Below are 27,511 nucleotides of genomic sequence, written 5' to 3'. Positions count from 1 at the left end.
TGTGGGTCGGGAGCAGGATTTGTAGCGGCTGGAACCTGGGGTGGAAAGAGAGGGCAGGAAAGGTTAATGCGGGGAAGAGGAGACGGTCGTGCTGTTGCCAGCTGAGAGCCAGCTGTTGACAGCCTCCTCCGGGGAGCTGGTGTTGGCCGGCCCAACGATGCTGGCCGAGCCTCCGGTGTCCGGCCCTGGAAAAAAACAGCCAGATGGTCCTATGCAAGGGTGATCGCGGCCTCCAGGTCAGGTCGGTGGCAGCGTATCCACTCCGCCGTACCACTTGGAACCCCCTCCACGAACTGTTCCAGGACGATTTGTCCCAGCATCCTCCACTCTCCATTCGAGTCCCCTGGCAGCAGCCACCGTGTCGCTGCGTCGGTCAACTGCTGCGCATAGGTGAACGGACGGTCCGTGGGGCCCAGTTTGGTCCTCCTGCCACTGCGGGTTCTTTCAGAGAGACTCAGAGACAGCGGATGGTTCAACGTATCGTTTATTTAACCCTTTTTCACGAATGTGGAGTCGTTCGCAGGCCTTCCCTCCCTGTTTGTTCTGCCGACTCCACTTCAATCCTTCTTCCAGCTCCAGCAAGCTACTGAGTTTTTAAAAGAGGAGAGTGATTAGACAAGTGACTGCCGGTGTACTAATCACTCACCTAGTCCTGCTCCCCAGAGCTCTCTCCACAGCTCACTCCTGCAGCTGATGCACCACGCCCCCTCCACATACCTCCACCGCCTGACCTTTGAATGTTTGAATGCCCGAACATACACTATCAAAAGAGGGAGGGGAGGTTTTCCGCTGTAAGAAGGTGTGAATGTCCGACCATAGTTGGTAAAAAGCGGGTAAGAAAAGGTTAAAATACCCGACTGTACACAATCAATAGCGGGAGCGGAGTTGTTTGGCTACTAAAAGGTGTGAAAGTCCGACCATGGTTTGTAAAAAGCTGGTAAGAAAAGGTGCGAATGCCGGACAATGTATGATCAAAAGAGGGAACGGAGGTTTTCGGCTGCAAGAAGGTCTAAATGTCCAACCATAATTTGTAAAAACCGAGGAAGAAAAGGCTCCAAAGCCCAACTATACACCATCAAAAGCGGTAGCAGAGGTGTTCAGCTGCAAGAAGGTCTCAATGTCCATCAATAATTGCTAGAAAACATGAAAGAAAATTTTCGAATATCAAACCGCACATGATCAAATGCGGGAGAGGAGGTGTTCAGCTGCAAGAAGGTGTGAATGTCCACCCATAATTCCTCAAAAATGGGTAAGAAAAGGTGCGAATGCCCAACCATACATCATCAAAAGAAGAAGTGGAGGTGTTTCGCTGCAAGAAGGTGTGAATGTCCGAGCATAGTTTGTAAAAAGTGGGTAAGAAAAGGTTCGAATGCCAGAACATACATCATCGAAAGAGGGAGTGGAGGTGTTCCGCTGTAAGATGCTGCGAATGTCCGACCATAGTTGGTAAAAAGCGGGTAAGAAAAGGTTAAAAAACCCGACTGTACAAAATCAATAGCGGGAGCGGAGTTGTTCGCCTACAAAAAGGTGTGAAAGTCCGACCATGGTTTGTAAAACGCGGGTAAGACAAGGTGCGAATGCCCGACAATGTATGATCAAAAGAGGGAGCGGAGTTGTTCGGCTGCAAGGTCTGAATTTCCAACCATAATTTGTAAACATCGTTGAAGAAAAGCCTCGAAAGCCCGACTATACACCATCAAAAGCGGGAGCGGGGGTGTTCAGCTGCAAGAAGGTCTGAATGTCCACCAATAATTACTGAAAAATGGGTAAGAAAAGGTGTGAATGCCCAACTATACATCATCAAAAGAAGAAGTGGATGTGTTCTGCTACAAGAAGGTTTGAATGTCCGACCATAGTTTGTAAAAAGTGGGTAAGAAAAAGTTCGAATGCCCTAACATACACCATCAAAAGAGGGAGCGGAGTTGTTCGGCTGCAAGGTCTGAATTTCCAACCATAATTTGTAAACATCGTTGAAGAAAAGCCTCGAAAGCCCGACTATACACCATCAATAGCGGGAGTGGAGTTGTTCGGCTAAAAGAAGGTGTGAAAGTCCAACCATGGTTTGTAAAAATAGGGTAAGAAAAGGTTCAAATGCCAAAATATACACCACCAAAAGCGGAAGCTGAGCTGTTCGTCTGCAAGTAGGTGTGAATGTCAGATCATAATTTGCAAAAAGCTGATGAGAAAGGTGTGAATGACCGACAATAATTGCTGAAAAATGTGTTAGAAAAGATAAGAATGCCGGACCATTCATCATCAAAAGCGGGAGAAGAGGTGTTCGGCTGCAAGAAGCTGTGAATGTCCAGCCATAATTACTCAAAAACGGGTAAGAAAAGGTAGTATTGCCAGACCATAAATGATCAAAACAGGGAGCGGAGGTGTTCCGCTGTAAGAAGGTGTGAATGTCCGACCATAATTGGTAAAAAGCGGGTAAGAAAAGGTTAAAATACCCGACTGTACACAATCAATAGCGGGAGCGGAGTTGTTTGGCTACTAAAAGGTGTGAAAGTCCGACCATGGTTTGTAAAAAGCTGGTAAGAAAAGGTGCGAATGCCGGACAATGTATGATCAAAAGAGGGAACGGAGGTTTTCGGCTGCAAGAAGGTCTAAATGTCCAACCATAATTTGTAAAAACCGAGGAAGAAAAGGCTCCAAAGCCCAACTATACACCATCAAAAGCGGTAGCAGAGGTGTTCAGCTGCAAGAAGGTCTCAATGTCCATCAATAATTGCTAGAAAACATGAAAGAAAATTTTCGAATATCAAACCGCACATGATCAAATGCGGGAGAGGAGGTGTTCAGCTGCAAGAAGGTGTGAATGTCCACCCATAATTCCTCAAAAATGGGTAAGAAAAGTTGCGAATGCCCAACCATACATCATCAAAAGAAGAAGTGGAGGTGTTTCGCTGCAAGAAGGTGTGAATGTCCGAGCATAGTTTGTAAAAAGTGGGTAAGAAAAGGTTCGAATGCCAGAACATACATCATCGAAAGAGGGAGTGGAGGTGTTCCGCTGTAAGAAGGTGTGAATGTCCGACCATACTTGCTGAAAAATATGACAAAGCAGTTTTCACTTGGTTTGAGTGAAGGAATTCATTTTATATCAAAATCCGAAATTGTGTAGAACTGGTGACAAGAAGCTTATTCTCGGATTCCTAAAGGTTTAGTGTTGTTCTTTCCTATCCTGCAAAGTACTACGTTCTTTTTTGTTTAAAGCTATTTAGACATGGGTAAATATGAAGGACAAAGCAGTTTTAACTTGGTTTGAGTGAAGGAATTCATTTTATATCAAAATCCGAAATTGTGTAGAACTGGTGACAAGAAGCTTATTCTCGGATTCCTAAAGGTTTAGTGTTGTTCTTTGGTATACTGCAAAGTAATACTTTCTTTTTTGTTGAAACCTATTCAGACATGGATAAATATGAAGGACAAAGCAGTTTTAACTTGGTTTGAGTGAAGGAATTCATTTTATATCAAAATCCGAAATTGTGTAGAACTCGTCAATTGACGCTTATTCTCGGATTTCTTAAAAAGTTTAGAGTTGTTCTTTCCTATCCTGCAAAGTACAACGTTCTTTTTTTGTTTAAAGCTATTTAGACATGGATAAATATGAAGGACAAACCAGTTTTAACTTGGTTTTAGTGAAGGAATTCATTTTATATCAAAATCCGAAATTATGTAGAACTCGTCAATCGACGCTTATTCTCGGATTCCTGAAAAGGTTTAGAGTTGTTCTTTCCTATCCTGCAAAGTACAACGTTCTTTTTTTGTTTAAAGCTATTTAGACATGGATAAATATGAAGGACAAAGCAGTTCCTTCTGTGGGTACAGTAGCTCCCGGAATATGGTGACTGCAGGGGATGCCTATTGCAGCAAGTCTCTGGCTGCCCTCTCCGGGGTGGGAGGGGCAGGCGGATGAATTAATTATTCTGCTAGTTTATATATTTTAAACATAAACAACAAACATTTATAAAACTTCCCTTGGCAAGGCAAATCTGTTTGGCATAAACGGTATGCAGACTACAATTCTGCTGCCATAATGCACAACTCTGGATTTTGATATAAAATGAATTCCTTCACTCAAACCAAGTTAAAACTGCTTTGTCCTTCATATTTTGTCCATGTCTAAATAGCTTTAAATCAAAAAAGAACGTTGTACTTTGCAGGATAGGAAAGAACAACTCTAAACCTTTTAAGGAATCCGAGAATAAGCGACGATTGACGAGTTCTACACAATTTCGGATTTTGATATAAAATTAATTCCTTCACTCAAACCAAGTTAAAACTGCTTTGTCCTTCATATTTATCCATGTCTGAATAGGTTTCAACAAAAAAGAAAGTTTTACTTTGCAGTATACCAAAGAACAACACTAAACCTTTAGGAATCCGAGAATAAGCTTCTTGTCACCAGTTCTACACAATTTCGGATTTTGATATAAAATGAATTCCTTCACTCAAACCAAGATAAAACTGCTTTGTCCTTCATATTTACCCATGTCTAAATAGCTTTAAACAAAACAGAACGTAGTACTTTGCAGGATAGGAAAGAACAACACTATTTTTTTTCAGGAATCCGAGAATATGCTTCTTTTCACGAGTTCTACACAATTTCAGATTTTGATATAAAACGAATTCCTTCACTCAAACCAAGTGAAAACTGCTTTGTCATATTTTTCAGCAAGTATGGTCGGACATTCACACCTACTCACAGCCGAAAACCTCCGCTCCCGCCTTTGATGGTGTATAGTCGGGCATTTTCACCATTTGTCATCAGGTTTTTGCAAATTATGATCTGACATTAAAACCTGCTTTTGATGTTGTATGGTTGGGCATTCGCACCTTTTTTTTTTACCCATTTTTGAGGAATTATGGGTGGACATTCACACCTTCTTGCAGCTGAACACCTCCTCTCCCGCATATGATCATGTGCGGTTTGATATTCGAAAATGTTCTTTAATGTTTTCTAGCAATTATTGATGGACATTGAGACCTTCTTGCAGCTGAACACCTCTGCTCCCGCTTTTGATGGTGTATAGTCGGGCTTTCGAGCCTTTTCTTCCCCGGTTTTTACAAATTATGGTTGGACATTCAGACCTTCTTGCAGCCGAAAACCTCCGTTCCCTCTTTTGATCATACATTGTCCGGCATTCGCACCTTTTCTTACCCGCTTTTTACAAACCATGGTCGGACTTTCACACCTTTTAGTAGCCAAACAACTCCGCTCCCGCTATTGATTGTGTACAGTCGGGTATTTTAACCTTTTGTTACCCGCTTTTTACCAACTACAGTCGGACATTCACACCTTCTTATGGCGGAACACCTCCGCTCCCTCTTTTGATGGTGTATGTTCGGGCATTCGAACCTTTTCTTACCCGCTTTTTACAAACTATGGTTGGACATTTAGACCTTCTTGCAGCCGAAAACCTCCGTTCCCTCTTTTGATCATACATTGTCCGGCATTCACACCTTTTCTTACCCGCTTTTTACAAACCATGGTCGGACTTTCACACCTTTTAGTAGCCAAACAACTCCGCTCCCGCTATTGATTGTGTACAGTCGGGTATTTTAACCTTTTCTTACCCGCTTTTTACCAATTATGGTCGGACATTCACACCTTCTTACAACGGAACACCTCCGCTCCCTGTTTTGCTCATTTATGGTCTGGCAATACTACCTTTTCTTACCCGTTTTTGAGTAATTATGGCTGGACATTCACAGCTTCTTGCAGCCGAACACCTCTTCTCCCGCTTTTGATGATGAATGGTCCGGCATTCTTACCTTTTCTAACACATTTTTCAGCAATTATTGTCGGTCATTCACACCTTTCTCATCAGCTTTTTGCAAATTATGATCTGACATTCACACCTACTTGCAGCCGAACACCTCGGCTTCCGCCTTTGATGGTGTATATTTTGGGATTCGCACCTTGTCTTACCCGCATTTTACAAACCATGGTCGGACTTTCACACCTTCTTGTAGCCGAACACATTCGCTCCCGCTATTCATTGTGCACAGTCGGGTATTTTAACCTTTTCTTACCCACTTTTTACCAACTACGGTCGGACATTCACACCTTCTTATGGCGGAACACCTCCGCTCCCTCTTTTGATGGTGTATGTTCGGGCATTCGAACCTTTTCTTACCCGCTTTTTACAAACTATGGTCGGACATTCAAACCTTCTTGTAGCCGAACACATCCACTCCTGCTTTTGATGATGTATGGTTGGGCATTCGCACCTTTTTTTTTACCCATTTTTGAGGAATTATGGGTGGACATTCACACCTTCTTGCAGCTGAACACCTCCTATCCCACTTATGATCATGTGCGGTTGGATATTCGAACATTTTTTTTCATGTTTTCTAGCAATTATTGATGGACATTCAGACCTTGCAGCTGAACACCTCCGCTCCCGCTTTTGATCATACATTGTCAGGCATTCGCACCTTGTCTTACCCGCTTTTTACAAACTTTAGTCGAACATTCACACCTTTTTGCAGCCGAACACAGTTTTTTGCAGCCGAATTTGGGCATTCGAACATTTTCATACACACTTTTTACCAACTATGGTCGGACATTCACACCGTCTTACAGCGGAACACCTCCGCTCCCTCTTTTGATGGTGTATGTTCGGGCATTCGAACCTTTTCTTACCCGCTTTTTACAAACTATGCTCGGACATTCAAACCTTCTTGTAGCCGAACACATCCACTCCTGCTTTTGATGATGTATGGTTGGGCATTCGAACCTACTTGTTGCCCGCTTTTCATTAATTATGGGTGGACATTCACACCTTGTCGCAGCCAAACACCTCCGCTCCCTGTTTTGATCATGTATGGTTGGACATTCGCACCTTTTCTCACCCGCTTTTTGCAAACTATGGTCGGCCATTCACAGCTTCCTCTCCACCATACTTGTATGGTGGGATATTCACATCCACTTGCATCCGAAGACCTCCGCCCCCACTTTTGTTGATATTTAGTCGGTCATTCGCACCTTACCCGCTTTTGGCAAACTATGGCCTTGCAGCAAAAAACCTCTGATCTCGCTTTTGATGATGTAAGGTTGGGCATTCAGACCTTGCTTCACCTGCTTTTCACCAAATATAGTCGGACATTCACACCTTCTTGCAGCCGAACACTTCCGCTCCACCTTTTAGTTTTCTATGGGGCATTCACACCTTTTTTTTCACCGCATTTTATAAAAACACCACAGGAACACCGGATTGAGGCTTTGTTCTGACCGCTCATTCGGTGTCGCGTTTCTTTCAAGCAATTCTCCTGGTTAGCCCGCACTCGGCTCGCTCCCAGAGCCGTGTTAAAGTCTACTTCGCATTCACTCTCTTTTCTCAGCAGTCTAAAGGAAACTTCCATCCTGCACCGCTGTTTGCTTTTTCACAAGAGCAGAGGAGAGCGCACCGTTCCCAGCGGCACTGCAGTACCGGGTCGATGCTTGGAGTGAACGGAGCAAGCTCCTTTTTCAACTCCTATTGATAAAAATCCATTTAATATGTAGTCCTTGCATAGACATATCACATATTAAACTGATAAGTACAGATTATTTTTTTTTATTATTATTACAAAACTTCCAAGAAACATTTAGAACAACATTACAAAACAGTCAAAGTAATGCTTTACATGTCCGACACAAAAACCATACAAACATAAGAAAACAACCACAAAGAAACACTACCCGCTCATGAAAATAAAGTCTTCCATCGCTCTCTTGCAGCGTGAAACCCATACTTTTCCTCCTCCATTCTACTCATGCATCCAATCTCTGCCCTCACCCTCGCCACCACCCTTCCCACCTGCCAGTCCACATTGTTTTTAATCAACGCCGTCCTTGCATCCCACAGCGCCACCTTTCCCATAGACAGAACCAACCATAACAGAAAACCCTCCCTACCTTTCCCCCTTAAACCCAAGCCCAGCATTATCATATCATACTTTAAAGACCCCAATCTTGGAAAAAAAAGAACCAACTCAACCCACACTTTTGTTGCAAACCCACATTCCCAAAACACATGCTCAATTGTCTCATCAGCCCCACACCCCTCCCTTGGGCACAAACTCCCCCGTGTCAACCCGTGTCTATTTAAAACTTCCCTGACTGGCAACCTCCTGTGTAAGGCGAGCCAATTTATATCCCCCGCCCTGTTTGTGAGACCTTTCTGCTGTGTGAAAACCCACCCTTGTTGCCCCACCCCATACACCCCCACCGGCCCCCTTTTTTCCACCAGAGCCCTGTACAGGCGCCGGTGACTGAAGCACAGGTCCCCCTCCTGACACTCTAGGTGCTTTTTCCCCCAGCATACCACCTGCCTATAATACGGGGGTAAGACATCCCCCTTTGGCTTTCTATTGTCCCATGACACCAATCTCCTGAAGGGGAATGACATCCAAAACAGCAAAAGTGCCTGAAAATGATGGCCACTTGTCTGTTGCACAGACCTGCACAAAAAGGAAAAGAAAACCACATCAAACTTAAGTGGGATGTCCGGCACACCCCTCCCTCCCATCCGAACTTCCTGGTACATCCACTCCCTTCTCACATATTCATACCCCCCCCATACAAAGGAAAGAACATCTCTCATGAAACTTCTCCTATATTGAGGAGGTAAAGGAAAAACATACGCTAGGTATAACAAAAATGGCAAAATATCAGCCTTCAAAACCAGCACTCTACCACTTAAGGAAAGTTGCCGGGATTTCCACAGCCCCATCCGCGAACGGGCTGCAGCCAGACGCCTTCCCCAATTTAATTCTGCACTCCCCTCTCCCTGAAACTCTACCCCCAGGACTCTCACTGGGCCCTGGCACTGGGGCAGACCAGCTAGGTCTCCCACCCTACCAGCCCATGGTCCAAAAAACTTAATGGTGGACTTCCCTAAGTTCACCTTGGCCCCCGACACTATCGAAAAACTCTCCACCACTTCCAACAGCCGTGTGACCGACCTCTCTGTTGTCAAAAAAAAGGTCATGTCATCCGCATACTGCATCACTGTCAACTTGTCTGGACCTGCTCCAGGAAGGTGCAGACCCACCACACCCGGGTCCCCCCGCACCACCGAACCCAGTGGCTCCATGTAAGCCACAAAGAGCAGCGGGGAGAGTGGGCATCCCTGCCTCACCCCAGTTCTCTGTGCCACCACTGTACCCAAGTGCCCGTTCACCATAACCCTGCTCCCCACCCCCTTGTACATGATCTCCAACCACTCTATGAAACGGGGCCCGAATTCCATCCTCTCCAAAACTGCAAAAAGAAACCTGTGGTTCTCCCTGTCAAACGCTTTCTCCATATCTAACCCCACCAAACTCATATTGATCCCCCGCTCCTCCACCCAGTGAATACAGTCCCTCACCAATCCCAGATTCCACTGTATTAGCCTTCCCTCCACCCCACACGTCTGATCCTCATGGATTACATGAGGTAGAGCCTTCCGAAGACGACCAACTAGGACTCGAGCCACAATTTTGTAGTCCACACAGAGCAACGTGATCGGCCTATATCTTTCCATTCGCTCCCTGTCCCCTTTCTTATACAAGAGAGATATGACCCCCTCCCTCATTGTTTTCCCTAAGCCCCTCCCTTCCAAAACAGATTTAACCACCTCCCACACATCCCTCCTCAAAATCCCCCAAAAAACCAAAAAAAATTCCTTGGGCAGCCCATCAATCCCAGGCACCTTGCCTGATGGCAGCCCCTTCATGGCCTCCTCCACCTCTGCCATGGTCACCGGGCCCTCCATCCCCTCAACTATATCTCCAGGAACCCTTCTCTGCAGGGTTGCCTGGGCTGTCTTAACCTGCTTGAAAAAGTAAGCACTGCAGCGTTCCCCCAACTCAAACTTCTCCTTTCTACACCGAAATAAAAACACCCTAGCCCTCTCCCTAAAATAAATCCCTAACTTACCCTTTACCGCTTCAACTGCCACCCTATCCAACGTCTCCCCCTTATTCCCTGCTGTCAGCAAAAATTGTAGTCTCCTCTGTAAGTGCACAAACTCTCTTCTCCTCTCCCGTGCTCTCACTGTGCTATATGAGATCGCCAATAGGCGAGTATTGTGTTTTACCCCCTCCCACCAGTCCACCACTGATCCGAAACAAGCCTTAAGCTGTTCCCACACCCCGTAATGGAAAGAAAAACTTTTCCGGAAAGCCTTTTCCTTCAAGATTTCACAATTTAGCCTCCAAAACCCCCTCCCAAAAAGGGGTGCCTCCACCTCAAAGGTCACCCGGAGTTGGCCGTGATCTGTGAACCAGAGGGGCGACACTGCAGCATCTTTCACCTCCACCACATTTGGCAAAAAAACAAAATCTATCCTACTGCGTGAACCCCTAGAATTTGACCATGTGAATCCCTCCCCTGACTTATCCACCACCCTGAAACTATCCTGTAAATTAAAGTCCATCACTACATCCCTCAAATAAGGCAAACTAAAATCCCCAATGCCTTCAAAAGAGACATTAAAATCCCCCCCCACAACCAAAACCCTGTTGGTAACACAAACATCAGGCAACGCCAAAAAAAGATCCCTCCATCCCTGTGGTTCTGCTGGGGCATAAACAGTGATGAACCGAAAATAGACCCCCCTCCAGTCCGCATCAACCACTAGTACCCTCCCCTGTACCACAGAAAAACTCCCCGACACATGAAAATCCCTATCCCCAAATAAAATACCCACCCCACAAGAGTGAACCCCTCCCAACCCCCACCTTGAAATCCCCCTCTTCCATCCATCAGAGAAGACCCTTACATCTTCCCCATCCCTTAAATGAACCTGTAAAAAACAAACCTGGAAAGGGACCTGGGCCAAATAATGAAAAATCCCCCCCCTCTTCCCCTTATCTCTCATCCCCCTCACATTGACTGTTAAAACTGTAAAGGTCCCTTTCAGGCCTTCTCTTTCTCTCCCAGTAGGCCCTCGGAACCACTCCCCACAGACCCCCCCGATCCGTAGACCTCACACTCCTCAAGGTAGGCCACACTGCTGGGCGACCTGGCCTCAAAAACAGAGCGTGACGAGCTCAGGGGTGAAACAGCCCCCCCCTCCACTGGCCCAGTCCCCCCATCTATGTCATCAGCCCTCGCACCATCTTGGGTGCCCACGGAGGCCCCGCCGTCCCCTTCCGCACCCCCGCTTACTCCTTGATGCCTCTCGGAGGCCGCAGGTACCCCCTCCATTACATCAGACCCCCTGCAGGAACCCTTCGGCCCCAAGTCCACACCCAATGACCCCGAATGTCCTGGTGAAGTCGAAGGCACCTCTCCTTCACACGCACTGTCCATCGACTGAACGGCACCCTCTCGCTGTTTCTTCCTCCTCCTTCTTCCCTTCACCTGTGTTTCAGCACGGACCGCTTCAGCTGAGGACTCTGTGTAGTCCTCACTTGAAGAGACCCTCTGCCTCCTCACTCCACCGATTGCTGCCATCACCATCTCCACCGTCTCCTCCTCCGAACTCGACGCACAATCTGCCCAGGATCCTATCAGCGGCAGACAGTCTCCAAAGCTCACCATAACACTCACACCTTCACGATCACCTCCCAAGTGCGATGGGTCTGCCGCTCCTTCTACGTTGCTCTTCCCTGGGACATCTCCATCTGCCATGAGCCTTTCCCCAGCCGGCGAGGCTGCGGCCGCCTCCGCAATCCGGACAGCAGCCCCCGTTCCAAGGCCCATCTTTGCCTCGTGGACCTCCTGACGCAACTCCACCTGCGGCCTCTGCCTCCGGATCTCCAAACCTCCAGCCACTGTGGCGTATGTGCGGGTACGTTTGGAGCAGTCCCGAAGCAGGTGCCCCGCTTCCCCGCACCCATGACAGTGCCGGGGTGCATCACAGGTGGCAGCACCGTGCCCACTTCCCCCACAGTTCCGGCAGCAAACTTGGACGCAGCCCGTCGCCAGGTGTCCAAACCTGCGACATTGTCTGCAAAACAGTGGCTGCCCGGAGTAAAAAAGAAATCCCCTGTCCGCCCCAATTGAAAAGTATGCAGGGGGGTGCTTTAATCCGTCCATGCTGTCTGGATCCTCCCCCAACAGCACCCTGAACTGCCTCCGACCTGTCCAGATCCCAAAACTGTCCCGCAGATATTTTGGCTGCATGTCCACTTTCCCGTACCTCCTGAGGAACCCAGCCACTGCCTCGTCCCCGACGTATGGGTTGTAAACGTGGATAGTCACAATCCTCAAATTTCTGTGGCAAAGAGGCACCACTCTGAACCTGGAAAAGGGCTCCATCTCTTCCTTTTCCTGAAATGTTGCTTGGATCTGATCGTACTGCTGGCTGTTCAAAGTGAGATCATATCCCCCATCGGCTGCGTTCCATTGCAAACAGAAAATCTGTGCTGGATCAACTTTCAAACCTGCGACGATGACAGTTCTGACGAACCACTCCCGATCTCCAAAATTACTTTTCTTGTCTTTTAAAACAAACCTCAAAGAATTTCGCAGACCAGCATAAAATGCTGTCTGGGATGGATGTTTAATGACCACTTTTTCCTCCAAAAAAAAAAAAACGATACACCTAAATCATCCAGGCTCTTTACATCGCTTGGCTCTGGTAACTTAAACCACTTACTGCACTTGATCTTAGCCAAAAGGCCGAGAAGCGATATCTGTCCACTGGTTCACGTCCGAGGGCCCTTCCTGGCACAATGAGCACTTGTAGCGGTGTTCTTTTTATGGCCATAGTGTCACTTTGCACCTCCACCCACCCGCTGCACTGAGCACTCTTCAACCCTTTTAAATGGTATAACTTTACACTACCACACGCTCCAGCGAGCACCATTCAAGCAACAACTTTGCACTCCAGCTTCGAACATCGGCACAGTCGCAACAAGTAAGGCGACTCTACTCAGAGAAGTCACTCTGCACAGTAACAAGATTTCTTTTGCACAGACAGAAAGGGCTTCATCCGCAAAGGTAAAGCCTGCCAAAAATAGAAACAACTCATTAGTGCTGCTCAACGTTGTACTTTGCAGTAAAAGAAAGAGCAAATCTAAAGTTTCAGGAATCCGAGAATAAGCTTACTTTCTTCTTTCTTCTTCACGATTTTGGATTTTGCTATAAAATGAATTCCTTCACTCAAACTAAATTAAAACTGCTAAACCGCTAATCTGTTAAATGCAAGGCAGATGTCAAATTCACCGAAATAGGATCTAAGGGTATTTGGCCAATCAAGCTGTAGCAGCTTCGGTAAAAGAGTATAAGTTGAAGAGTTTGTGAATAAAGGTGTGCGCACACATAGTGAGTTGTAGGAAAATAGGCAGGGAGCAATGCCGGCTGGGGTATATGTTCTTGTATGTTGTCTGACTGTTTGATTTGAATGTGTTGTGTAAGTGTCCTGTTGAATGTTACATGTTTGGGCTTTGACACGCTTCACTGTGGTTGTTAACTGTGTGGTGTGTCCTGAAATGTTATATGTTTGGGCTGTGTGACATGCTTAATGCTTTTCAGTAGCAACCCACTTATTCATATATAGCAACTGACAACATAAGAAGTCCGGACATACTTTGATAGTAGTTGTAGAAGTATCCTTATTGATAATAGATAAACTAATTCATAGTGATAGAACAGTAGATGAACAGGTTTCTGCACATGTCTCATGAAAATAAAATGGGTGTATGATTGCTGACGGCAGAGCAATACTGCCAAACTTATGAGTTCTTGTGGCAAACTTGATTCAGTGTCTTGACGTGTATACGCTGTTTCGCTGACTTGTCACAATAAACAAAGTGTGTTTGATAAGATCCGACCATTTTATTACGGGAGGATCAGTATGTATGGATTCTGATGTGACTGATAAACCCATTCGTATCTTAAGCATAATCTAATACGTGAGACAACGCCCTGGCACACAATCAAAAAAAAAAAAAGAGAGAGCGGTTTTGTGTCCCCACAGTCCATAATGTAGAAAAGAGAGAAAAAAGCCTTTCTGATTTGTTGTGTGTGCTCACAGTGCAGAGTGTAGAGAAAAGAGAGAAAAGAAAGCCGTTTTGGTGTCACGGGTGTTGTGACTTACACACACACATTTCTGAATTGAGAAAGGAAATTATTTTAGAGGAAGCACTAGAGTTTAGATCCCACATTTGTTGATAGGCATTCATTTAATTTTTCTTTTAATCAGTTTTAAAGTGAATACTAACTGAGAAATGAAAAAGGTGAAGAGTTTAGAAGCTTGGTTCAAGAGCGAAACTTGGTTTATGATCAGCTGAGTCTCTAAACAGAACAGCAAAGGGCTTCATCGAACATTTAAAAAAGATTCAGATTGTTAGAATATCCAGAATTTATAGGAATGGTGGCGATTACTCTTATTTTCTAGAATGGAAATAACTGCACCATGTCTGTTTTATGAATTTAAGGGGCTAAAAAGTTTTGTTCTCGTTTTTTTATAATTAACCGAATGTATATGAGAGTCCAAACAGACAGAAGGGTTACGGCCGAGCGCTGGACCTTCCAAAAAAGATGAGACAGTCTGGACCCGTGCCATACTAGTTAAGACATGCCTGTGGATAACAGGTTCTTTAAACTCTCACACACACAAACTCACACACGTTCGCACACATACACCCATACACACACACATTCTTGAACTTGCTGCAAGATTAAACCTTTGCATTAACTGACTCCAGCAACTCAGAGTCTCATTGAGAGACTTTTCTCAACAATTGGGTCCTCAAACCAGATCTCAACGTTTTTCCCGCTGTCCAGGGTCGGAGCTGAAACCGTGCACGGGGGAGTCCAGTACTCCTAATGAAAGACCCCCTGCTGAATTGCGGTAATTAGGGGCCAGTGTCCACTGAAAGGGGGAAAAAGGGACGAGATCGTACTTTTGAATCAATGGCCAGAAGCCATTGGCAGTGCAGGCATCAACAATAATGGTGTTATTTCACCCATTAACACTGAAGGTACCTCATGCAGTGGCTGTGATATGGTTACTTAACAAAATATCTTTACCAGACATCTCTCCTACATAACAGTTCTTCTTTCACAGCCACACCTTGTTGTCGAGAGATGTGCTACACTTAATCCATCCACACTGCTACCTACCCCACAGATGGAAAGCCTCATGATTGCATGTCAGAAATAACCATCAGTGTTTTACCCAGGCCAGACTTAACTGATATACGTTATGAAAATGCAGAAATAACTATATTTATTCAACAGATCAAGGAAAAAAACCCTGATGGCACAAATGCTACAGGATTTGCAGTAGTAACAGAAACTGAAGTTTTCTTAAAACAACCACTACCAAAAAATTACTCTGTTCAAGCAGTCGAATTGGTAGCTTTAACTGAAGCTTGTAAATTAAATAACAAAAAGGTTGTTAACGTTTACACTGACAGTCAGTATGCCTTCTCAACTGTACATGTGTTAACACAGCATTGGAAAAACAGGTATGTTGACATCCACAGCTAAATGTATAAACTACAAATATTTTAGCATTATTAGATGTTATTCAATTGCCATCTACAATAGACTCGTATGAATGACTGGAAGGAAAACCATACTGCCAAAGAATTTGTTTAAATATGCTGCAGTATTGAGCCACGGACCATGTCATGTCTCAACAGGAGGGATGGAAGCAATAATGAACCAGGTTTTTACAGCATATGGTTTTACTAATTATTAAAAAAAAAAAATTAGAATAAATAAATGAATAAAGTTTTGTCTAGCAGGTCAAATATGTGCAAAATACATTCCACAGGGCAATCTAAGACCAAAACGAAGATAATTCCCTAAGCCAGTGTATCTTTTTCAACATATTTGTTTGGATTTCATTATTTCATTATTTTGTAGATTTCATTGAACTAAATTAATGTTAAGGGAAACGATTCTGCTCAGTGACAACAGAGGTTTTTACCAAATGGTCTGAAATATTTCCATGTGCACAAGCAGATGCACTCTCAGTAGCAAAATCACGCGTAAAATAACTCATTTCTAGATTTGAAATTCCTGAAAAGATCTTCAGTGATAATTTGACACTCTTTGTAAACAATGTCATCTCACTGATGGCAAAGAACTTAAAATAGACCTTAGAAACCACTGTGATATAGAAGGTTTCACTAACACGTTGGAATTGTTTTACTATTTACATATGCATGTGCAGTGAAGAATTGCTTGCTGCTGATAAATGCAAAGAAGAACAGCTTACACATAAATGCTCACATATAGGCTGCTGAATGCAATGAAGACCTGCTTATCCAGTAAAGTTCAATGTCAATGTGTAATATTCAATTAGGATTTGCAAAACAGTGAAGTTAAACAATGAATTGGTCCATAGTCGGTATGAGAAGACTACAGGAATATTTACCTGGGTGTACGTTCAAACAGAGATGAGAAAATTGCGATAAATTATTGTTTGTTTGTTTGTTAGTATGTATATGAATGTTATGTGTATAAACTGTGTTGAGTTGTAGTTACTCAGTAGTGTCTCAGTGAAACAACCGACGGGGGAAGCCTTGCGGTGACAACAAAAGCAGTGTTTTACTGATCAGTCAAGTTGCTCCAGTGTACTCCATACAAACTGGTTGGCTACTGAAGGGATAGAAAATGGGGAATACTTGTTTTAAAGCAAACAAGGAATTAGATGGGAAAAATACATGTTTTAACGGGACCCAGACAATATTAAATACTCAGACAGATGGGAGAAGAAGTGTAGTTTTGTAGGAAATCACAAAATTATTACATAAAATTAGTGAAATCAATTGCAGAATGCCTTTCTGAAGAGTTGTTTACCACAGATGAGCAGCTTTGCGACCAAGCACATTGTAGATCGCTTTACTGCCAAAATGATCTAGTTTAATGGATTGGTTTAGACATGCATAACAGCATTTTAAGAACAAAGAGAGAAACAAAAAGGGACAACGCTTCATGGTGGAAGGTGATGTATAAATAACTGTGTATATGATGAAGGAGAGACCATTTGAGCAGCACAGCCATTTCGCAGCACAGGGACAGCAGTCCAAGTTAAAGGATCTCCCACGTGGTATCACCTGTCACACTGTGTCAAGGCATCAAAAGAATTTCTTCAACAATCTCAAGGACAAAGAGACGAAGACTCCGGTGAACGAAGAGAGAGGACTTACAAACCAGAAATACAAAAGGATGCTTGATATCAAGATCCAGAAGAAGAGGCTAACAATGCCACGGACACTTACGATGCTGGGAATGATGCCAGCAATGAACAGAGAAGAAGATTCAGTGTCATCAATCTGCAACACGTGCCTCTAATGAGGGGGTGAATATAGAATCCTCAATGATTACAACGTCTCTGGGAACTGTGACAACGACAAGGTTTAAACCATTTTGATATATATTGTAACCTATTGGCTAAGGAATAGTGCTGAAAATGAGGTAAATCTAATCCACCACTGTCCTTGGTCTTCTGTAGGGTTTTTAAATTAATACGTGGTGGTTTGTTTTTCCACAGAAATTTGGAGATGCATGAATCTAGTGACTTAAACCAAGTAGCAGATGGTTTTATGGGGATCATTGAGAACAAATAGTTAACTTTTGGTAGTATCATCATTTTAATGGTTGTAACTCTCCCCATAAGTGATATAGGTAAGGACTTCCAACGAGAGAGATCGTCCTCTACTCTCTTTAATAATTGCACATAATTTAGCTTTGTTAGCTCTGAGAGCCTGGAGGAAATGTTTATGCCTAAATATCTAATATTTCCTGACTGTAAAGTGATCGCAGGTATATTCTGGACCCTACAGTTAATGGGCAGAACTGTGGTCTTAGACCAGTTGATAGAGTAGTCAGAAAGTGCCGAGAATTTATTTATGAGTGTGATCGTGTGAGTGAGAGACGTCTCTGAGTTCTGAAGGAAAAATAATACATCATCAGCATAAAGACTTATTTTATGCTCAATATTTTGGGGTTGGATGCCTTTAATATTTCTATCTTGTCTGATAGCAGCTGCTAAAGGTTTGATGAAAATAGCAAAAAGTGAGGGAGAAAGTGAGCAACCCTGTCTTGTACCTCTCTGCAGACTGAAGCTTGGAGAAGTTTGATCATTTGTCCTGACACTTGCATTTGGGGAGCTATATAATATCCTTATCCAGTTGATGAAGTGTTACCCAAACCCGAATTTGTTTTATGCTGCGAATAAAAATTTCCAGTTCACTCCATTAAATGCTTTTTCTGCATCTAGAGAGTCGATTGTTGTTTCCAAGTTGTTGATGGTAGAATAGTCTATGAGATTAATGATCCGGTTTGTGAACGAACTGTTGTGCCTACTGCTCTTCAGCCTGTCAAATGAAACGTAGAATTTAAAACGTGACAAATGAACGAAGACCCAAGGAGTTGAGTCGTAAACTAATCAATACTGTTTCCTGTGCGAGGACCCGTCAGTCGAGGAGTTGAGTCATGAACGAATCAATACTGTTTCCTGTCCTGCTGACTGAGCTTATGAAGCTGCCGTCTGCCATGTGGTGAGGAAGGGTACTGCATGAAAATGAACGAATCACTCACTGAGACAACTCGTTACTCCCGAGTCATATAAAAAATTTGTTCATATCGAACGAATCGCTCACGAACGACACATCACTATCTATTTGACGAGTTATGCATGAATTCGGATTTTGCAATAAAATTAATTCCTTCTCTCAAACCAAGTTCAAACTGCTTTGTGCTTCATATTTATCTACTTTTAATCTAGATTCAACAATAAACAACCCCACATCATATTTGCTCTTCGCCCAAAGATCATTGGGCACTTCAGCCAACATGGGTATCGAAGACAAATCTTTTTCAGATTAAAAACATGCTTCAAAATGTGATTCTGTGGTAGGAATTAATTCCACAGTTCTTTGACAATGCATTGTACTCAAAAATGTTTTTTTGTATGCTGACAATCGTTCAGAAAACATCAAATTTGGATCAGCAGGTGAAACGGTCCAATCTGTTTCTTTCTGACATGTAGCAACAAACTCTCCCACACCTTGTCAATGCCAGTGTGTAGGTTTGGCCAAGGAAATGTGAGGGGGAGTACCACAAACATTAAAAAAATCTAATTGCTCTGGAGTGAGCGACACAGCCAATAAAGTAGGCGCACATATTTTTTCACTTCTTCTCATAGTCATTGTCAGGCCCCAAAGAAATGTGTGATGTGCAGTGCAAATCAGCAGGTTGCATGAAATCAGAAAGGGGTGAAACTAACGCTTTTGCTTCTTCCACTAGTTGTTGTGAAAAAGGAGAGCTGGGAAGTTTCCACTCATAAGCATATGTAAGTGCAGATGAATCAAACTGCACTGCTGTGAAAACTTTGTCAGGCTGTAACATAACGTTAACACCCTCTGGTGTAGAAGTTAAAATAATGCCTAATTTACACATGAGATCACAGCCCATCAGGTTAATGGGACACAACTCTGATAACAAAAATGAGTGTTTGAAGGAGAGCCCATCGGGAGTGACACACGCAATGGGCGATGTCATTTTCTCCTTCACAACCTGGCCTGATGCAGACATAGAGTAAACGTGGTTTCCACTTAACTTTGGAGGACAATCAAACTCCCCTGACGTCACTACTGATGAACATAAGTTCCTATATTCTGAGAGAAATATCTTTGCTCTAGGACGGAAATAGCATGCAAAACTTTACTACGTGAATCACAGTCGGCAAGCGTTTCTTCACTACACAGAGCAGGAAAAATGTGTGAGTGTGTTTGTGCTATCACCCAATAGTGGAGGCTCCACTGCCGCGTGACGTCCAGAACCTGCCTCCCACCCTCAGTCAGCCTTTTGCCCAATTTCATCACTTTTCAGCTGTGGACACAGCCACAGTAAAAACAAATATTCGGATCATAGCTCTGGCGTGGCCCATTTCGACCTCCTCTCCCACACGTCCACGTCTTCGACTTCGGCCTCGTCCTCTGTTTACACCAACTGCGTAATACATGGTCATGGCTGCCAAATGCAGCTCCTTTTCACACTTGTCCTATATCTTACGCGTCTCAACTTGGTTCTGAGCATGGCGAGCATATCGGCGAACGTCAGCCAAACGAGGACCCTCACACCATCCCACGTAAATGTTCTTTACTTCAGTGGCGACATCTGGCATGAGGCCTTTAATTATTGCATTGCATGCAATACTCTCCCATGGTCCTGATTCATTACGCAAATCCGTTGGTCTCTGATGACCGCTGTGCTTGCTGACTTCCTCAAGGATGCGGTGTACAAAATCATCAGTCCCTTCACTGGGTTTCTGTTTGCAGGTGTAAATGTGGGACATATTGATTTTGGTTGGAAATTGAGTGGTGATGGCTTGACACAGTCTTTGGATGGCTGCTTCATATTGAGCGTTATCATTATGTCCTCGTTCACTGTTGGTAGGTCGCAAATCCAGTTGTAGCATACTGGCCTCTATTTTGCAGAGGTCGGTCAGTTTGAACTTTTTTGCCAATATGCGACGCAATTCAACCCCGGTCGGGCAGATTTGTGCGCAGAAATCTCGCAACTCGTCAGCAAAATGGGGTCCAGAAATCTCTGGATCTGGTAAGCATTGTTATGCTTCCATGATGTCAGTCTCAGTCCAGGGTCGATAAACCAGTAATGGTCCAGTGGGAACTGCAACTTTAACCATAGGCATGGTTTGAATCTGGTTTTGTTTTTTCTCACGTTTAGATCTCTGAAGTCCAGATTGTGGGTAAAGGATTTTTGTCACTTGCGTTAAAAGTTCTTGGGCAGGTACGCTGGAGAACCAAACGTCTTCCTTTTCCTCATCATCAGACCTATGTAACTGATGTTGTGAGGATGATGGAATTTCTTCCCGAGGGAGGATGGAAGAAGTCCCTTCTTCCCGAGAGCCAGAGGCTTGTGGCAGGGCTGGCTGTTGTTGTTGCAGGCGTCGTGGAGGGCAGGAGTCCAGGTCTGGATCCGGCACAGCTAATACTAAATTATTATCATCATTCCGTCATGGCATTTGTTTAACATTTTCCTTTCTTTCTCTTAATACACTTTATTTTTTCCAACATTCTATACCTTTCTTACTTCTTATTTAAACTTAATTTTCTTTTTTTTGCTTCATCTCTTTCTCATATTTGCAAAACTTTTCTTCTAATTTTCTTATTTCTAACATACTAAAAGAATCTTCAGGTGGAAAACCTCCGGACCATATTTCTTTTTCATTTCAACATGCTTAGGTCCCCCGGTAGGGTCAAAAGTCTGAGACCTACTGTTTCCCATTCTCAGACTTGGAATGGGGAAATATATTCCTTCACTCAAAGGACGTCTCCAATGAGGACCTTAATCTGTACTCACACTTCTTCGGAGTACTTCACACTTCTTCGGACTGCTTCAAAAGTTTCACTTACCCATGAAATCTCTGTCTCACTAATGACACAACCGGGAAACCCTCTTTTATTCAAATAAAAACTAAAAAGCAGTCCTATCGTCTCAGACTATCATATTTAAAAAATGATCCCAGCGCTGGTATTCAGGAAAAGGACCTGCCAGTCCTCTCTCTCAGAAAAGGCCTTGGAGGTATGAGGCTGGAACAGCTACTTCAGTCCAGGCTGGCCATGCACTGCGGTCCGGTCCAGAGACACCAGTCGAGGGATCCTGTTCGTGACGCCAAAATTGTGGACATTGAAGGGCTTGTTGAAGGTGTGAATGTCCGAACATAGTTGGTAAAAAGCGGGTAAGAAAAGGTTGAAATACCCGACTCTACACAATCAATAGCGGGAGCGGAGTTGTTCGGCTAAAAGAAGGTGTGAAGTCCGACCATGGTTTGTAAAAAGCGGGTAAGAAAAGGTTCGAATGCCAAAATATACACAATCAAAAGCGGAAGCCGAGGTGTTCGGCTGCAAGTAGGTGTGAATGTCAGATCATAATTTGCAAAAAGCTGATGAGAAAGGTGTGAATGACCGACAATAATTGCTGAAAAATGTGTTAGAAAAGGTAAGAATGCCGGACCATTCATCATCAAAAGCGGGAGAAGAGGTGTTCCGCTGTAAGATGGTGCGAATGTCCGACCATAGTTGGTAAAAAGCGGGTAAGAAAAGGTTCGAATGCCCGAATATATACCATCAAAAGCGGAAGCGGAGGTGTTCGGCTGCAAGAAGGTGTCAACGTCCGACCAAAGTTTGTAAAAAGCAGTTAAGAAAAGGTTCGAATATCCAACCAAACATAATCAAAAGTGGGAGCAGAGCTGTTCGACTGCAAGTAGGTGTGAATGTCCACCCATAATTCCTGAAAAATGGGTAAGAAAAGGTACGAATGCCCAACCATACATCATCAAAAGAAGAAGTGGATGTGTTCTGCTACAAGAAGGTTTGAATGTCCGACCATAGTTTGTAAAAAGTGGGTAAGAAAAAGTTCGAATGCCCGAACATACACCATCAAAAGAGGAGCGGAGGTGTTCCGCTGCAAGAAGGTGTGAATGTCCGAGCATAGTTTGTAAAAAGTGGGTAAGAAAAGGTTTGAATGCTAGAACATACACCATCAAAAGAGGGAGCGGAGGTGTTCCGCTGTAAGAAGGTGTGAATGTCCGACCATAGTTGGTTAAAAGCGAGTAAGAAAAGGTTGAAATACCCGACTCTACACAATCAATAGCGGGAGCGGAGTTGTTCGGCTAAAAGAAGGTGTGAAAGTCCGACCATTGTTTGTAAAAAGCGGGTAAGAAAAGGTTCGAATGCCAAAATATACACCATCAAAAGCAGAAGCCGAGGTGTTCGGCTGCAAGTAGGTGTGAATGTCCACCCATAATTAATGAAAAGCGGGCAACAAGTAGGTTCGAATGCCCAACCATACATCAACAAAAGCAGGAGTGGATGTGTTTGGCTACAAGAAGGTGCGAATGTCCGACCATAGTTGGTAAAAAGCGGGTAAGAAAAGGTTCGAATGCCCGAATATATACCATCAAAAGCGGAAGCGGAGGTGTTCGGCTGCAAGAAGGTGTGAACGTCCGACCAAAGTTTTTAAAAAGCAGTTAAGAAAAGGTTCGAATATCCAACCAAACATAATCAAAAGTGGGAGCAGAGCTGTTCGACTGCAAGTAGGTGTGAATGTCCACCCATAATTCCTGAAAAATGGGTAAGAAAAGGTGCGAATGCCCAACCATACATCATCAAAAGAAGAAGTGGATGTGTTCTACTACAATAAGGTTTGAATGTCCGACCATAGTTTGTAAAAAGTGGGTAAGAAAAAGTTTGAATGCCCGAACATACACCATCAAAAGAGGGAGCGGAGGTGTTCCGCTGTAAGACGGATGTAAGAATGTCCGACCATAATTGGTAAAAAGCGGGTAAGAAAAGGTTAAAATACCCGACTGTACACAATCAATAGCGGGAGCGGAGTTGTTCGGCTACAAGAAGGTGTGAAAGTCCGACCATGGTTTGTAAAACGCGGGTAAGACAAGGTGCGAATGCCCGACAATGTATGATCAAAAGAGGGAGCGGAGGTGTTCGGCTGCAAGGTCTGAATTTCCAACCATAATTTGTAAACACCGTTGAAGAAAAGCCTCGAAAGCCCGACTATACACCATCAAAAGCGGGAGCGGAGGTGTTCAGCTGCAAGAAGGTCTGAATGTCCACCAATAATTACTGAAAAATGGGTAAGAAAAGGTGTGAATGCCCAACTATACATCATCAAAAGCAGAAGTGGATGTGTTCGGCAACAAGGAGGTTTAAATGTCCGACCATAGTTTGTAAAAGGCGGGTAAGAAAAGGTGCGAATGCCAGAACATACACCATCAAAAGAGGGAGCGGAGGTGTTCCGCTGTAAGAACGTGTGAATGTCCGACCATAGTTGGTAAAAAGCGGGTAAGAAAAGGTTAAAATACCCGACTGTGCACAATCAATAGAGGGAGCGAATGTGTTCGGCTACAAGAAGGTGTGAAAGTCCGACCATGTTTTGTAAATAGCGGGTAAGAAAAGGTGCGAATGCCCGACAATGTATGATCAAAAGAGGGAGCGGAGGTTTTCGGCTAAAAGAAGGTCTGAATGTCCAACTATAATTTGTAAAAACCGGGGAAGAAAAGGCGCGAAAGCCCGACTATACACCATCAAAAGCGGGAGCAGAGGGGTTCAGCTGCAAGAAGGTCTGAATGTCCATCAATAATTGCTAGAAAACATGAAAGAAAATTTTCGAATATCAAACTGCACATGATCATAAGTGGGAGCGGAGGTGTTCAGCTGCAAGAAGGTGTGAATGTCCACCCATAATTCCTCAAAAATGGGTAAAAAAAAAGGTGCAAATGCCCAACCATACATCATCAAAAGCATGACTGGATGTGTTCAGCTACAAGAAGGTTTGAATGTCCGAGCATAGTTTGTAATAAGCGGGTAAGAAAAGGTGCGAATGCCCGAACATACACCATCAAAAGAGGGAGCGGAGGTGTTCCGCCATAAGAAGGTGTGAATGTCCGACCGTAGTTGGTAAAAAGCGGGTAAGAAAAGGTTAAAATACCCGACTGTACACAATCAATAGCGAGAAGGGATGTGTTCGGCTACAAGAAGGTGTGAAAGTCCGACCATGTTTTGTAAAAAGCGGTTAAGAAAAGGTGCGAATGCCCGACAATGTATGATCAAAAGAGGGAGCGGAGGTTTTCGGCTGCAAGAAGGTCTGAATGTCCAACCATAATTTGTAAAAACTGGGGAAGAAAAGGCTCGAAAGCCCGACTATACACCATCAAAAGCGAGAGCAGAGGTGTTCAGCTGCAAGAAGGTCTCAATGTCCATCAATAATTGCTAGAAAACATTAAAGAACATTTTCGAATATCAAACCGCACATGATCACATGCGGGAGAGGAGGTGTTCAGCTGCAAGATGGTGTGAATGTCCACCCATAATTCCTGAAAAATGGGTAAAAAAAAGGTGCGAATGCCCAACCATACAACATCAAAAGCAGGTGTGAATGTCAGATCATAATTTGCAAAAACCTGATGAGAAATGGTGAGAATGCACGACTATACACCATCAAATGCGGGAGCGGAACTGTTCGGCTGTGAGTAGGTGTGAATGTCCGACAATACTTGCTGAAAAATATGACAAAGCAGTTTTCACTTGGTTTGAGTGAAGGAATTCATTTTATATTAAAATCCGAAATTGTGTAGAACTCGTGAAAATAAGTTTATTCTCGGATTCCTAAAGGTTTAGTGTTGTTCTTTGGTATACTGCAAAGTAATACTTTCTATTTTGTTGAAACCGATTCAGACATGGATAAATATGAAGGACAAAGCAGTTTTAACTTGGTTTGAGTGAAGGAATTAATTTTATATCAAAATCCGAAATTGTGTAGAACACGTGAAAAGAAGCTTATTCTCCGATTCCTGAAAAAAATTAGTGTTGTTCTTTCCTATCCTGCAAAGTACTACGTTCTTTTTTGTTTAAAGCTATTTAGACATGGGTAAATATGAAGGACAAAGCAGTTTTAACTTGGTTTGAGTGAAGGAATTCATTTTATATCAAAATCCGAAATTGTGTAGAACTGGTGAAAAGAAGCTTATTCTCGGATTCCTGAAAAGGTTTAGTGTTGTTCTTTGGTATACTGCAAAGTAATACTTTCTTTTTTGCTGAAACCGATTCAGACATGGATAAATATGAAGGACAAAGCAGTTTTAACTTGGTTTGAGTGAAGAAATTCATTTTATATCAAAATCCGAAATTGTGTAGAACTGGTGAAAAGAAGCTTAGTCTCGGATTACTAAAGGTTTAGTGTTGTTCTTTGGTATACTGCAAAGTAATACTTTCTTTTTTGTTGAAACCTATTCAGACATGGATAAATATTAAGGACAAAGCAGTTTTAACTTGGTTTGAGTGAAGGAATTCATTTTATATCAAAATCCGGAATTGTGTAGAACTCGTGAAAAGAAGCTTATTCTCGGATTCCTGAAAAAAATTAGTGTTGTTCTTTCCTATCCTGCAAAGTACAACGTCCTTTTTTGTTTAAAGCTATTATGACATGGATAAATATGAAGGACAAAGCAGTTTTAACTTGGTTTGAGTGAAGGAATTCATTTTATATCAAAATCCAGAGTTGTGCATTATGGCAGCAGAATTGTAGTCTGAATACCTTTTATGCCAAACAGATTTGCCTTGCCAAGGGAAGTTTTATAAATGTTTATTGTTTATGTTTAAAATATATAAACTAGCAGAATAATTAATTCATCCGCCTGGTCCCTCCCACCCCGGACAGGGCAGCCAGAGACTGGCTGCAATAGGCATCCCCGCAACCTGGGACCCAACACAGGGCAAGAGGGCCTTATGTCCACCAGGCTCAGGGCCTGCAGTCACCATATTCCGGGAGCTACTGTACCCACAGAAGGAACTGCTTAGTCCTTCATATTTATCCATGTCTAAATAGCTTTAAACAAAAAAAGAACGTTGTACTTTGCAGGATAGGAAAGAACAACTCTAAACCTTTTCAGGAATCCGAGAATAAGCGTCGATTGACGAGTTCTACACAATTTCGGATTTTGATATAAAATGAATTCCTTCACTCAAACCAAGTGAAAACTGCTTTGTCATATTTTTCAGCAAGTATGGTCGGACATTCACACCTACTCACAGCCGAACACCTCCGCTCCCGCATTTGATGGTGTATAGTCGGGCATTCTCATCATTTCTCATCAGGTTTTTGCAAATTATGATCTGACATTCACACCTGCTTTTGATGATGTATGGTTGGGCATTCGCACCTTTTTTTACCCATTTTTCAGGAATTATGGGTGGACATTCACACCTTCTTGCAGCTGAACACCTCCTCTCCCGCATATGATCATGTGCGGCTTGATATTCGAAAATTTTCTTTCATGTTTTTTAGCAATTATTGATGGACATTGAGAACTTCTTGCAGCTGAACACCTCTGCTCCCGCTTTTGATGTTGTATAGTCGGGCTTCCGAGCCTTTTCTTCCCCGGTTTTTACAAATTATGGTTGGACATTCAGACCTTCTTGCAGCCGAAAACCTCCGCTCCCTCTTTTGATCATACATTGTCGGGCATTCGCACCTTTTCTTAACCGCTTTTTACAAAACATGGTCGGACTTTCACACCTTCTTGTAGCCGAACACATCCAGTCCTTCTTTTGATGATGTATGGTCGGACTTTCACACCTTTTAGTAGCCAAACAACTCCGCTCCCGCTATTGATTGTGTACAGTCGGGTATTTTAACATTTTCTTACCCGCTTTTTACCAATTATGGTCGGACATTCACACCTTCTTACAGCGGAACAATTCCGCTCCCTGTTTTGATCATTTATGGTCTGGCAATACTACCTTTTCTTACCCGTTTTTGAGTAATTATGGCTGGACATTCACAGCTTCTTGCAGCCGAACACCTCTTCTCCGCTTTTGATGATGAATGGTCCGGCATTCTTACCTTTTCTAACACATTTTCAGCAATTATTGTCGGTCATTCACAACTTTCTCATCAGCTTTTTGCAAATTATGATCTGACATTCACACCTACTTGCAGCCGAACACCTCGGCTTCCGCTTTTGATGGTGTATATTTTGGCATTCGAACCTTTTCTTACCCGCTTTTTACAAAACATGGTCGGACT

The 27,511-nt window shown here is 43.5% G+C and overlaps 1 non-coding gene and 1 pseudogene across 1 annotated transcript; both read right to left on the bottom strand.

Moving 5' to 3' along the window:
* Positions 1–7,402: 7,402 nt before the first annotated feature.
* Positions 7,403–7,591, bottom strand: LOC140276256 (U2 spliceosomal RNA). The gene has a single exon (XR_011908887.1). It is a non-coding gene; the product is annotated as a U2 spliceosomal RNA (small nuclear RNA).
* A 4,847-nt stretch (positions 7,592–12,438) lies between these two features.
* LOC140276283 (U2 spliceosomal RNA) lies at positions 12,439–12,613 on the bottom strand (annotated as a pseudogene).
* Between the last annotated feature and the right edge of the window lie 14,898 nt (positions 12,614–27,511).

This window comes from Leuresthes tenuis, unplaced genomic scaffold (assembly GCF_036924035.1).
Source record: "Leuresthes tenuis unplaced genomic scaffold, fLeuTen1.0.hap1 SCAF_18, whole genome shotgun sequence".
Taxonomy (NCBI): domain Eukaryota; kingdom Metazoa; phylum Chordata; class Actinopteri; order Atheriniformes; family Atherinopsidae; genus Leuresthes; species Leuresthes tenuis.
This window is presented reverse-complemented; position numbering and strand designations above follow the sequence as displayed.